The 12,041-nt window shown below is 38.5% G+C and overlaps 7 pseudogenes; all 7 read right to left on the bottom strand.

Annotated features, from left to right (window-relative positions):
• Window positions 1-690: 690 nt before the first annotated feature.
• On the bottom strand, window positions 691-809 carry LOC148255117 (5S ribosomal RNA; annotated as a pseudogene).
• Window positions 810-1,979: 1,170 nt separating this feature from the next.
• LOC148255118 (5S ribosomal RNA) lies at window positions 1,980-2,098 on the bottom strand (annotated as a pseudogene).
• A 207-nt stretch (window positions 2,099-2,305) lies between these two features.
• On the bottom strand, window positions 2,306-2,424 carry LOC148255119 (5S ribosomal RNA; annotated as a pseudogene).
• Window positions 2,425-2,575: 151 nt separating this feature from the next.
• On the bottom strand, window positions 2,576-2,694 carry LOC148255120 (5S ribosomal RNA; annotated as a pseudogene).
• A 530-nt stretch (window positions 2,695-3,224) lies between these two features.
• LOC148255121 (5S ribosomal RNA) lies at window positions 3,225-3,343 on the bottom strand (annotated as a pseudogene).
• A 206-nt stretch (window positions 3,344-3,549) lies between these two features.
• Window positions 3,550-3,668, bottom strand: LOC148255122 (5S ribosomal RNA; annotated as a pseudogene).
• Window positions 3,669-4,193: 525 nt separating this feature from the next.
• LOC148255123 (5S ribosomal RNA) lies at window positions 4,194-4,312 on the bottom strand (annotated as a pseudogene).
• Between the last annotated feature and the right edge of the window lie 7,729 nt (window positions 4,313-12,041).

Consider the following 12,041-nt stretch of genomic DNA (forward strand, 5'->3'; position numbering starts at 1 on the left):
GTGGTGGACTATAAATGGATGGACGAAAAATTTTAAAAAAAAGACGGGTGCAATACGAGAACTTCCTAGGAGTCAACCATCCTAGTACTATTCTCGCCCAAGAATAATTAACTACAGAGTTCTAATGGGATCCGGTACATTAGTGCTGGCATGATTGCACCTGTTTTATTCCGCGCTGCAAATGCATACACTCCTTCTCCTTCCCTCCCCCTCCCGTCATTTGTTTCCTTGTGCGTGCATACTGCACCTCTCATTCTCGTTCTAATATCAAGTAAACAGCCCGGACGCCATGACTCACATTTGCAAATACACCAGCAGACCATAGTTCAAGTCGCGCGTAATGTTGAACGACCCATCCGCAAAACAATGGGTGTAACACGAGCACTTCCCAGGAGGTCACCCATCCGAGTACTACTCTCGCCCAAGAGCACTCAACTAGGGAGTTCTGATGGGATCCGATGCATTAGTGCTGGTATGATAGCAACTCTTTCAATTCGCGCTGCAAATACATACACTCCTTCTCATTCCCTCCCCCCTCCCGTCATTTTTTTCCTTGTGCGTGCACACTACACCTCTCTGTCGTTCAAATATCAAGTAAAATGCATCGATGCCGTGACTCACAATTGCGAATAAACCAGCGAACTATAGTTCCAGTCGTGCGTGATGTCGAACGACCCATCTATAAAAAAATTGGTGCAACACGAGTACTTCACAGGAGGTCACCCATCCTAGTACTACTCTCGCCCAAGCACACTTAAATGCGGAGTTCTAATGGGATCTGGTGCATTAGTGCTGGTATGATCGCACCTGTTTCATTCTGCGCTGCAAATAAAAACACTCCGTCTTCCCTCCCCCCTCCCGTTATTTGTTTCCTTGTACGTGCACACTGCACATCTCCTTTTCGTCCTAATATGTGGTTAAATGCCTCGGTACTGTGACTCACATTTTCGAATAAATCAGTGGACCATAGTTTCAGTCGCGCGTGATGTCGAAGGACCCATCTGCAAAAAAATGGGTGCAACACGAGTACTTCTTAGGAGGTCACCTATCCTAGCACTACTCTTGCCCAAGACACTTTACTGCGGTGTTCTGATGGGATCCGGTACATAAGTGCTGGTATGATCGCACCTGTTTCATTCCCCGCTGCAAATACATACACTCCTTCTTTGTCCCTTCCCCCACCCGTCACTTATTTCCTTGTACGTGCACACTGCACCTCTCTTTCTTGATATAATTTCAAGTAAAATGCATCGGCACCGTGACTCACATTTGCAAATAAACCAGCGGACCAAAGTTCTAGTTGCGCATAACGTAGAACGACCCATCTGCAAAAAAGTGGGTTCAACACGAGGACTTCGCAGGAGGTCACCTATCCTAGTACTACTCTCGCTCAATCACACTTAACCTCAGAGTTCTAATGGGATCCGATGAATTAGTGCTGGTATGATGGCACTTGTTTCATTCTGCGCTGCAAATACATACACTCCTTCTTCGTCCCTCCCCCCTCCCGTCATTTGTTTACTTGTGCGTGAACACTGCACCTCTCCTTTTCATTCTAATATCAAGTAAAATACCTCATCGTTGTGACTCACATTTACAAATAAACTAGCAGACCATAGTTCCAGTCACGCGTAACGTCGAACGACCCATCTGCAAGAAAATTAGTGCAACACGAGTACTTACCAAGAGGTCACCAATCCTAGTACAACTCTCGCCCAAGCACACTTAAATGCCTAGTTCTAATGGGATCCGATGCATTAGTGCTGGTATAATCACATGTTTTATTCTGCGCTGCAAATACATACACTCCTTCTCCTTCCCTCCCCCCTCCTGTCATTTGATTCCTTGTGCATGCACACTACACCACTCCTTCTCGTTCTAATATCAAGTAAAATGTCTCTATGACTCACATTTGCAAATAAACCAGTGGACCATAGTTCTAGTTGCGCATAACGTCGAACGACCCATCTGCAAAAAAATGGGTGCAACACGAGGACTTCCCAGGATGTCACCCATCCTAGTACTACTCTCGCCCAAGCACACTTAACAACAAAGTTATGATAGGATCCGGTGCATTAGTGCTGGTATGATCACACCTGTTTCACTCTTCAGTGCAAATACAAACACTCCTTCTCCTTCCCTCCCCCCTCCCGTCATTTGTTTCCTTGTGCGTGCACACTGCACCTCTCTTTCTCGTTCTAATATTAAGTAAAATGTCTCGGCGCCGTGACTCACATTTGCGAATAAACCAGCGGAACATAGTTCCAGTAGCACGTAACTTCGAACGACCCTTCTACAAAAAAAATGTATGCAACACAAGTACTCCCCAAGAGGTCACCCATCATAGTGCTACTCTCGCCCAAGCACACTTAACTACGGAGTTCTGATGGGGTCTAGTACATTAGTGCTGGTATGATCGCACCTGTTTAAATTCGCATTGCAAATACATACATTCGTCTCCTTCTTGTTTTAATACCAAGTAAAATGCCCCAGCACCGTGACACACATTTGCGAATAAACCAGCAGACCATAGTTCCAGTCGTGCGTAACGTCGAACAACCCATATGTAAAAAACTAAATGCAACACGAGGACTTCCCAAGAGGTCACCCATCCTAGTACTACTTTCATCCAAGCACACTTAACTGTGGAGTTCTGATGGGATTTGATGCATTAGTGTTGGTATGATCGCACCTGTATCATTCCGCGCTTTAAACACATACACTCATTCTCCTTCCCTCCCCCCTCCCGTCATTTGTTTCCTTGTGCGTGCACACTGCACCTCTGCTTCTCGTTCTAATATCAAGTAAAATACCCTGGTGCCTTAACTCACATTTGCGAATAAACCAGCGGAACATAGTTCCAGTCGCGCGTAACGTCGAACGCCCCATTTGAAAAAAATAGGTGCAACACGAGGACTTCCCAGGAGGTCACATCTCCTAGTACTACACTCCCCCAAGCACATTTAACTGCGGAGTTCTGATGGGATCCGGTGAATTAGTGATGGTATAATGGCACCTGTTTCATTCTGCGCTGCAAATACAGACACTCCTTCTCCTTCCCTCCCCCCTCCCCTCATGTGTTTCCTTGTGCGTGTAAACTACACATCTCCTTCTCGTTCTAATATCAAGTAAAATGGCTCGGCGCCATGACTCACATTTGCGAATAAACCAGCGGACCATAGTTCCAGTCGCGTGTAACATCGAGCGACCCATTTGTAAAAAAATAGGTGCAACACGAGTACTCCCAAGGAGGTCACCCATCCTAGTACTACTCTCGCCCAAGCAAACTTAAATGCGAAGTTCTGATGGGATCCAGTGCATTAGTGCTCGTATGATCGCACATGTTTCATTCTGCGCTGCAAATACATGCATTCCTTCTCATTCCCTCCCCCCTCCCGTCATTTGTTTCCTTGCACTTGCAAACTGCACCTCTCCTCTTCGTTCTAATATCAAGTAAAATGTCTCGGCATCACTACTCACATTTACGAATAAACCAGTGGACAATAGTTTCAGTCGTGCGTAACGTCGAACGACCCATCTGCAAAATAATGGGTGCAACATGAGTACTTCCCAGGAGGCCACCCATGCTAATATTACTCTCGCCCAAGCACACTTAACTGCAGAGTTCTGATGGGATCTGGTGAATTAGTGCTGGAATGATCGGACCTTTTCATTTTGCGCTGCTAATACATACACTCCTTCTCCTTCCCTCCCCCCTCCCATCATTTGTTTCCTTATGCATGAACACTACACCTCTGTTTCTCTTTCTAATATCAAGTAAAAGAACTCGACACCTTAACTCACATTTGCGAATAAACCAAAGAACCAAAGTTCCAGTGCCGCGTAACGTCGAACGCCCCATCTAAAAAAATAAGTGCAACACGAGGATTTCCTAGGAGGTCGCCACTCCTAATACTACACTTGCCCAAGTAAATTTAACTACGGAGTTCTGATGAGATCTGGTGAATTAGTGATGGTATAATGGCATCTGTTTCATTCTGCACTGCAAATACATACACACCTCCTTCCCTCCCCCCTCCCGTCATTTGTTTCCTTATGTGTGCACACTGCACCTCTCATTCTCCTTCTAATATCAAGTAAAATGCCCCGGTGCCGTGACTAACATTTGCAAATAAACCAGCGAACAATAGTTTCGGTTGCAGATATGGTCGAGCGACCCATCTGCGAAAAAATGGGTGCAACACGAGGACTTCCCAGGAGGTCACCCATCCTAGTACTACTCTCACCCAAACACACTTAACTGCAGAGTTCTGATGGGATTCGGTGCATTAGAGCTTGTATGATCAGACCTGTTTCATTCTGCGCTGCAAATACGTACACTCCTTCTCCTTCCCTCCCCCCTCCCGTCATTTGTTTCCTTATGCGTGCACACTGCACCTCTCTTTCTCGTTCTAATATCAAGTAAAATGCCTCGGCGCCATGACTCACATTTGCGAATAAACTAGTGGACCACAGTTTCAGTCGCGCATAATGTCGAACGACCCATCTGGAAAAAATGTGTGCTACATGAGGACTTCCCAGGAGGTCACTGATCCTAGTACTACTCTTGCCCAAGCACACTTAACTGCGGAGTTCTGATGGGATCCAGTGAATTAGTGTTGGTATGATCGGACATGTTTCATTCTGCCCTGCAAATACATAAATTCCTTCTCCCATTTCTCCTTTTATTTGTGATGAGTTGATCCCACCACACAATGGCATACTCTCCAAACTCCATGGCCCCAAGCTTTATCTTTTTCTCCTCTGAATAATTGTGGCATTTAAAAATAAGCTCCGCCTTGCGTTCCCATTCAAGATAAGCATTCAGATCATTCTTGCCTAGAAACGATGGGATTTTCATTTTGATGCTCCCAATGTTTTTATCATGATCGTTTCGACCCCTACCATAATTTTGACCTTCATTGACCAAAGTAGCTTAGTCATCAAATTCTTCCTCCACTTCCTCATCAAAAGATGGTGTTGGAAGTCTTCTTGCCCTTCGATTGGTTTGGAAAGCTTCCCCTCTCATGGAATTTAACTCACGTTGTTGTTTCTCTAGTTTCTCATTCATGTTGCCAATAGCTAGTTGAATCCTCTCAAATTGTTGTTACATTGCTTTGAGGATAAATTCTTGATCTTTTGATGTTCTTTCACTCCCTTGTGGCTCTATCTTCAAATCTAAAATTTTAATGACAAAAAAAAATAGATTGCAACCTCACAAATCACTCCCTCACGTGTTTACTCTCGTAGTATGGGCACTCGTGTTTCACTCAATTTTGGCTTTTACCCTCTTTTAAGCTCACACTCTCTTACTTTTTACCACTCAAGAAATCTTTTATAACTTTATACAAAAGGGCAATTCAAACAACAATTAAATTATCACTATGTACTCAATTTTAATTAGGGATAACGAAGAATTCCTGAAGAAACAAGATACATGAATTCAACTCTAGAAGCAAACTAGAACAATATAAACAATGGAGAGCACACACTTGATATAGAAATAAGTGTATGATGATTTTTATGTCAATTAAGTGACAACGAATCAATATTATTACCTCAAGATGTAGTAAGAAGCAAATGGGCAGAAATATTAAATGAAAACTAAAAGATGCAAGAAAAAAATGGTGAATCTGGAATTTAATGCACGAAACTTGTAATTCTCTAATAAAACTACAAATTGTCACCCAAAACACTCAAATTAAGTGAAACAAACAGTTTTGGATGAAAACAAACTCAATTGAGGTGAGATGTTTCCAAACAGCTCCAAAAATTATACAAACAATCTCAACCAAATAAACAACCTTGAAACGAGTTTCTCTTTTAAATTTTAAATATATTTGAATGTTATATGAGATAAATAAATGGGAAATAACATCAGGTGTTTCAATTACACAAGGTATCTAATTGGTTGAAGTGTATTTTGCACAATTAAGTAAATTAGGCTAATCTGATTTTTTTTTTTTGCTGAATGCAAATTTGTCTCCTTTTTTTAGCAAGAAATAATGAAAATAAAAACAACAAAATAAGGATAGACTAATTTATCTGTCAAATCTGGCTCTGATACCAAATGATGTGGAACCCCAAGACCCTTGCTTGAACCTTAGAACTCTTCAATCGGTTTAGAACAGAATTTAGATCTCAAGTAAAAAGGAAGCAAATTTGTTCAATCACCTAAATGGTAGAAGTTAAATAGAACCCAAAAAAAATAAATGATATCCCTTGAACCTAATTCAAATAAGCACCAAGAACAATTGAAATAGGAAATCAAAATTGAATATAGGTGATAATAATTGTATTCCAAATCAACACCTTGTGCATAAAGTGAAAAGAAAGCCAAAACACTCTCAACTCAATTCTGAAATATTTGATTACCACTCTTGATGTCCACAAAGAAGAGTTCCTTTTGTATTTATAACCAAAGAAATCAATGATAAGTTACAACACAATAACGACAATTGTAACTCCCACAATAACTAGGCTAATTATAGTCATGTAATTATTATGTAACTGCTTGTAACTCCAATCTTCTTAACCAACACCACTAATTGTTTGTGGCACCATATAGTTATAAGCTCATTCTTATAATAACACTAAGACAAGACTTAAGCCCAAATGAGTTACACTTGACTATATGGGCTTTAATTAACTCAAACTAAAATAAAACAATCCAAAATACTTAAAACAACTCAACTAATCCATCCCATACACAAGGCTTATTCACCCATTACCAGTAAGACTCAAACAAGCCCAAATTATCCCAAATCACTTGAATCCAATTAAAGTTACAAATTTGAGCTGTTCAAAAAGCTCATATTTGAAATTTTCACAATTGGTCAGCCTATCATCCACATGTTTTTGAGTGAAAACTTGGAGCAACTCTTTAAGCTTCTTTGTCTTTGATCATGTTACTGGTCTGCTGAAACTTCCTAGGTTTAGAACTCTATTTGTGTTTACATCATTTGAAATTTGCTCCAAGTCACCTTTTGATGCTCTTTGAGTATCTTGAGTTTTTTTTAGCCTTATTTGCATCAAAATGTTCTTCATGTTCATTCAAATCTCTAGAATACACAAGGATATCATCAAAGTACACAACAACAAATTTTTCAATGAAATCTTTCAAAACATGATTCATAAGTCTAATGAAAATACTTGGTGCATTAGTTAAACTGAAGGGAATAACCAACCATTCATATAATCCATATTTTGTTTTGAAAGTAGTTTTCCATTCATCGCCCTCTTTTATTCGAATTTGATGATAGCCACTTTTTAAAACAATTTTGCTACAAATAGTAAAGCCATATATAATTCATCCATAATATCATCTAACTTAGGAATAGGATGACGATACTTTACTGTAATGTTGTTAATCGCACAACAATCAACACATACACCAAGAACCATGTTTCTTTAACAACGGGAATAGCACATGGAATCATGCTTTCTCTGACAAATCCCTTACCCAACAACTCTTCAACTTGCCTTTGAAGGTCCTTTGTCTCCTCGAGATTACTTCTATAGACTGGTTTGTTTGGAATTGAGGCACTGGGTATGAAATCGATTTGATGTTCAATACCTCTAATGGGTGGCAATCCATTAGGTATCTCCTCTGGAAAGACGTCTTCATATTCCTATAAAAGAGAAACAAACACACTAGGCAAAGAAACATTAAGGTCGTTAGTGTTTAGATAAAGTTCCTTGTACATAAGCACAAATATACTTTTCCTTGAAAACCAAGCTTCCTTAATATCACTCCTTGTTGCATACAAGCTCACTTATTTTTTTTTAACACATTTGAATTCTGCCTCTTTTGTCAAACTCACTTTCTTTTTCACTTCACTATTTTTTCCACTCTTTTCTTTTAAAAGCTCACTCTCAGATGTCTCGCATTCGCTCACTCTTATTTTGTCTCTCACTTTGTATTCTTCTAATCTCACCCTCATAAACTTCTTTTGGTGAAAGTGGTACAAGAGTAATTTTCTTTCCGTCTTTCTCAAAAGTGTAGTGATTTGTGAAACCGTTATGTTCCTTCGATCAAATTGCCAAGGGCATCCCAACAAAAGATGACCAGCATGCATAGGCACTACATCAAATAACATTTCATCCTTATACTTGCCTATTTTCAATGCCACAAGTGCTTTGTCACCCTTCTATCCCCGCAATCATTGAGCCACTTCAATTTATAAGGATGTCGATGTTTTGTAGTATACAGCCCCAACTTCTCTACAAGAGTAGTACTAGCAACATTTGTCACATTACCACCATCAATTATCACATCACGTACGTGATCCTTCACAAAACATCTAGTATGAATCAAGTTCTCTTTGATTGCATTCGTCTTGTATTTGTATATTCAAAGCTCCTCTTGCTACAAGAACCCTTCCACTTTCTGCCATGGTAAATTCTTCATCTTCATCATCAATTGCATCTTCATAGGATGGTATTTCTCCTTCATTCTCTTCTTCACTAGCCAAATAATACTCTCCATCTAGCATAAACATAGTTCTTTAATTTGGACAGTCCCGCTTGTAATGACCTACACCTTGACACTTGAAACATTTAATATTTCTTGCGTTCGTAGTAGAGTTAAGGTTACTCTTATCTTTGCCAGAACCGGATGCTTTAGGGACCTCTTTTGATTCTGCCTTAGGCTTGGATGATGAAGCCTTATCACCTTTCCTCCAATTTGATTTGAATGTTGAAGTGTTGGAAGAAAAATGACTTGTATTCCCTTTTTCTCTTCAATTGCTTCTCAACCTTCAAAGCAAGGTGAAGCAAATCTTCTACCTCCATATAAGGCTGCAATTCGACCACATTAGAAATCTCCTCATTCAAACAGTTAAGAAATCTAGCCATTGTAGCCTCACTATCTTCCTCAACATTTGCTCTAATCATGGCCACTTCCATTTCTTTGTAGCACTCCTCAACACTTTTGGAACCTTTTGTAAGATTTTGAAGTCGATTATACAACTCTCTATAGTAATAGCTTGGTACAAATCTTGTTCTCATGATGGACTTCAAATCTCTCAAATCTTCGATAGGCCTCTCGCTATTACTTCTCCGCTTCTTCTTTGTATCATCCCACCAAGTAATAGCATAATCTTCAAAAACTGCAGCAGCAAGTTGTAGTTTCTTGGATTCAGTGTAGTTATTGCAATCAAATACTAGTTCAATCTTCTTTTCCGAATCCAAGTAAGTTTCAAGATCCATTCTTCCATGAAAGGATGGAATCTTCAATTTAACACCACCCAAGTTGCTATTATTGTCGTTTCTTGCTCTTGGTTGCACCTCCTCTTCTTCTTCATTATCACCACGTGATTCATCATTTCGAAGTCATTACTCTCTTGAACTCTATTTAGAAATGTTCTACTACGCATGGCTGGATTAGGAGCATTTGGTGGCTGCCCCCTTGTAACCGAAACTTTCTAGCCTCTCCATTCGATCAATAATCTCACCATATCTTCTATCTATAGCTTTTATCAGTTCCGTTAAGGCTTTTAAAACCTATCTATCTCGTTTTGTGGATTATTTGCTTGTCCACTCATCTTGTATTAAGCTGCGAAAAACGTTAGTAAAGCAAAAGAATAGTTCCTCACTTCACTGCCTCACGTGTTTCACTCAAATAATGGTATCACTCAATTTCACTCGTTTTTAAATTTTGGCTTTTCTCTAGATGAACTCACACTCAGCCTCCACTCCAGTTCTCTAGTTAAAGTTCATTGTAGAGAATCAAAGCTTATATAAATGTGCTGAATTACAATTAGGAATGGAATAAACCAAGTTAGAAGGACATAAAAGATAATTTGAATGAAACTAAACCAAGGTAGATGGAAATGAAAGATGTTTCCGAATTCTTAGAAAGAAATACAACTTAAAAACAATTTTAGTCTAGGAAAGCAAACTGAATTTTTGTTTTAACTCCTATTCGAATCCTCTTTTTTTTAATCTCTCTTTTTTGCCTCTTGATATTCCTTTTTCTTTCACTTTCCTTTTCACCTTTTTTTGATTTTTTTTTCTTTTTTTTTATGTAACACAACATAAATAAACTTGAATGGAATAACTTTTTGGATGAAAAATAGATCACAAGGAGTTGGAGAACAACAAATGATTAAAAATAACAACAAAAAACAAGTTGAAACGAATAGAACACTAAGAGGACACTAAACTGATATGCTTGATGCTAAACAATAAGAAATGGATATGGAGGATGGAAATTGAAACAAAAACTTGAAACAATGAAACAAAAGTAAAGAGGTGAAACACAAAGGATATAACCTAATTTAGAGCCTAAGCCTACTCTGATACCAAACTGATACGAACTAGGGGTATATTAACCGAGGCCCAATATCTTTACACTTGGAAGCAACCCCTTGGAAAGCTAAATCAGATTTACCAAGTCCTTGATCCAATTCGATTCTTGAAAGAGAACTTTAGAATAAGTCCGCAACCCAAAGTCAACCCTTGAAGAACCTTTGAATAAACTACTCACAAAGTAATTAGCTTGGCTCGTAGGAACCCTGATTCAAACAAGAATCATAATAAGAGAAAAACCTCTCTTAAGAAACCTTGCATTAAACAAATTCATATATCAACTTGTCTGTCTTTACAAAAGAAAATACTACCTATAAGTTTTAAGACATTCAAGAGTCACAACTCTTCATATTACCAAGTAAATATTTCTATTTAATAAGAAAAGCAAAAGTCTAAATACAATAAATGAAGACAATTAGATCCAATATATTTAAGTCAGAATTCGTTCTGAAATTTGTGAGCCAATTATTTACCTAATGAGATCCGAATTTTAGTTTATTTCTGTTGCATTATATAAAAAAAAGAAACATAAAAAAATCAAAAGAAGGTGAAAAGAAAAGTAAAAAAAAAAAAAGAAACTAAAAAAAGAGGATTCAAAAAGGAGTTAAAACAAAAACTAAGATTGCTTTCCTAGATTAAAATTTCTTTTAAGTTGTATTTCTTTCTAAGAACTCGGGTTTATCTTTCATTTCCTTGGTTGAGTTTTATTCAGATTATCTTTTATTTCCTTCCAACTTGATTTATTTTATTCCTCATTGTAATTCGACACTTTTGTATAAGCTTTGATTCTCTACAACGAATCTTAACAAGAGAATTGGAGTGGTAAAAGGCTAAGTGTGAGTTCATCTAGAGAAAAGCCAAAATTTAAACACAGAGTGAAATTGAGTGATACCATTATTTTAGTGAAACACGTGAGAGAGTGAAGTGAGGAACTATTCTTTTGCTTTACTAACTTTCTTTTGCAGCTTAATACAAGATGAGTGGACAAGTAAATAATCCATAAAACGAGAGAGATAGGTTCCAAGCCTTAACGGAACTGATGAAAGCTATGGATAGAAGATATGGTGAGATTATTGATCGAATGGAGAGGCTAGAAGCTTCGGTTACAAGGGGGCAGCAACCAAATGCTCCTAAATCCAGCCATGCGTGATAGGAGATTTCCAAATAGAGTTCAAGAGAGTAATGACTTTGAAGATGATGAATCATGCGGTGATAATGAAGAAGAAGAGGAGGTGCAACAAAGAGCAAGAAAAAACAATAATAGCAATTTTGGTGGTGTTAAATTCAAGATTCCATCCTTTCATGGAAGAATCGATCCTGAAACTAACTTGGATTGCGAAAAAAAGATTAAACTAGTATTTGATTGCAACAAATACATTGAATCCAAGAAATTATAACTTGTCGTTGCTGTTTTTGAAGATTATGCTATTACTTAGTGGGATGATACAAAGAAGAAGCGGAGAAGAAATAAGGAGAGGCTTATTGAAGAATGGAGAGATTTGAAGTGGAGTACTATAGAGAGTACCAAGCTAGTACTATAGAGAGTTGTACAATCGACTTCAAAATTTTACACAAGGTTCCAAGAGTGTTGAGGAGTACTACATAGAAATGGAAGTGGCCATGATTAGAGCAAATGTCAAGGAAGATAGTGAGGCTACAATGGCTAGATTTGTTAATGGTTTGAATAAGGAGATTTCTAATGTGGTTGAATTGCAACCTTATATGGAGCT

The sequence above is a fragment of the Carica papaya genome, chromosome 5 (genome assembly GCF_054855325.1).
Source record: "Carica papaya isolate Zhongbai chromosome 5, ASM5485532v1, whole genome shotgun sequence".
Classification (NCBI taxonomy): Eukaryota; Viridiplantae; Streptophyta; class Magnoliopsida; order Brassicales; family Caricaceae; genus Carica; species Carica papaya.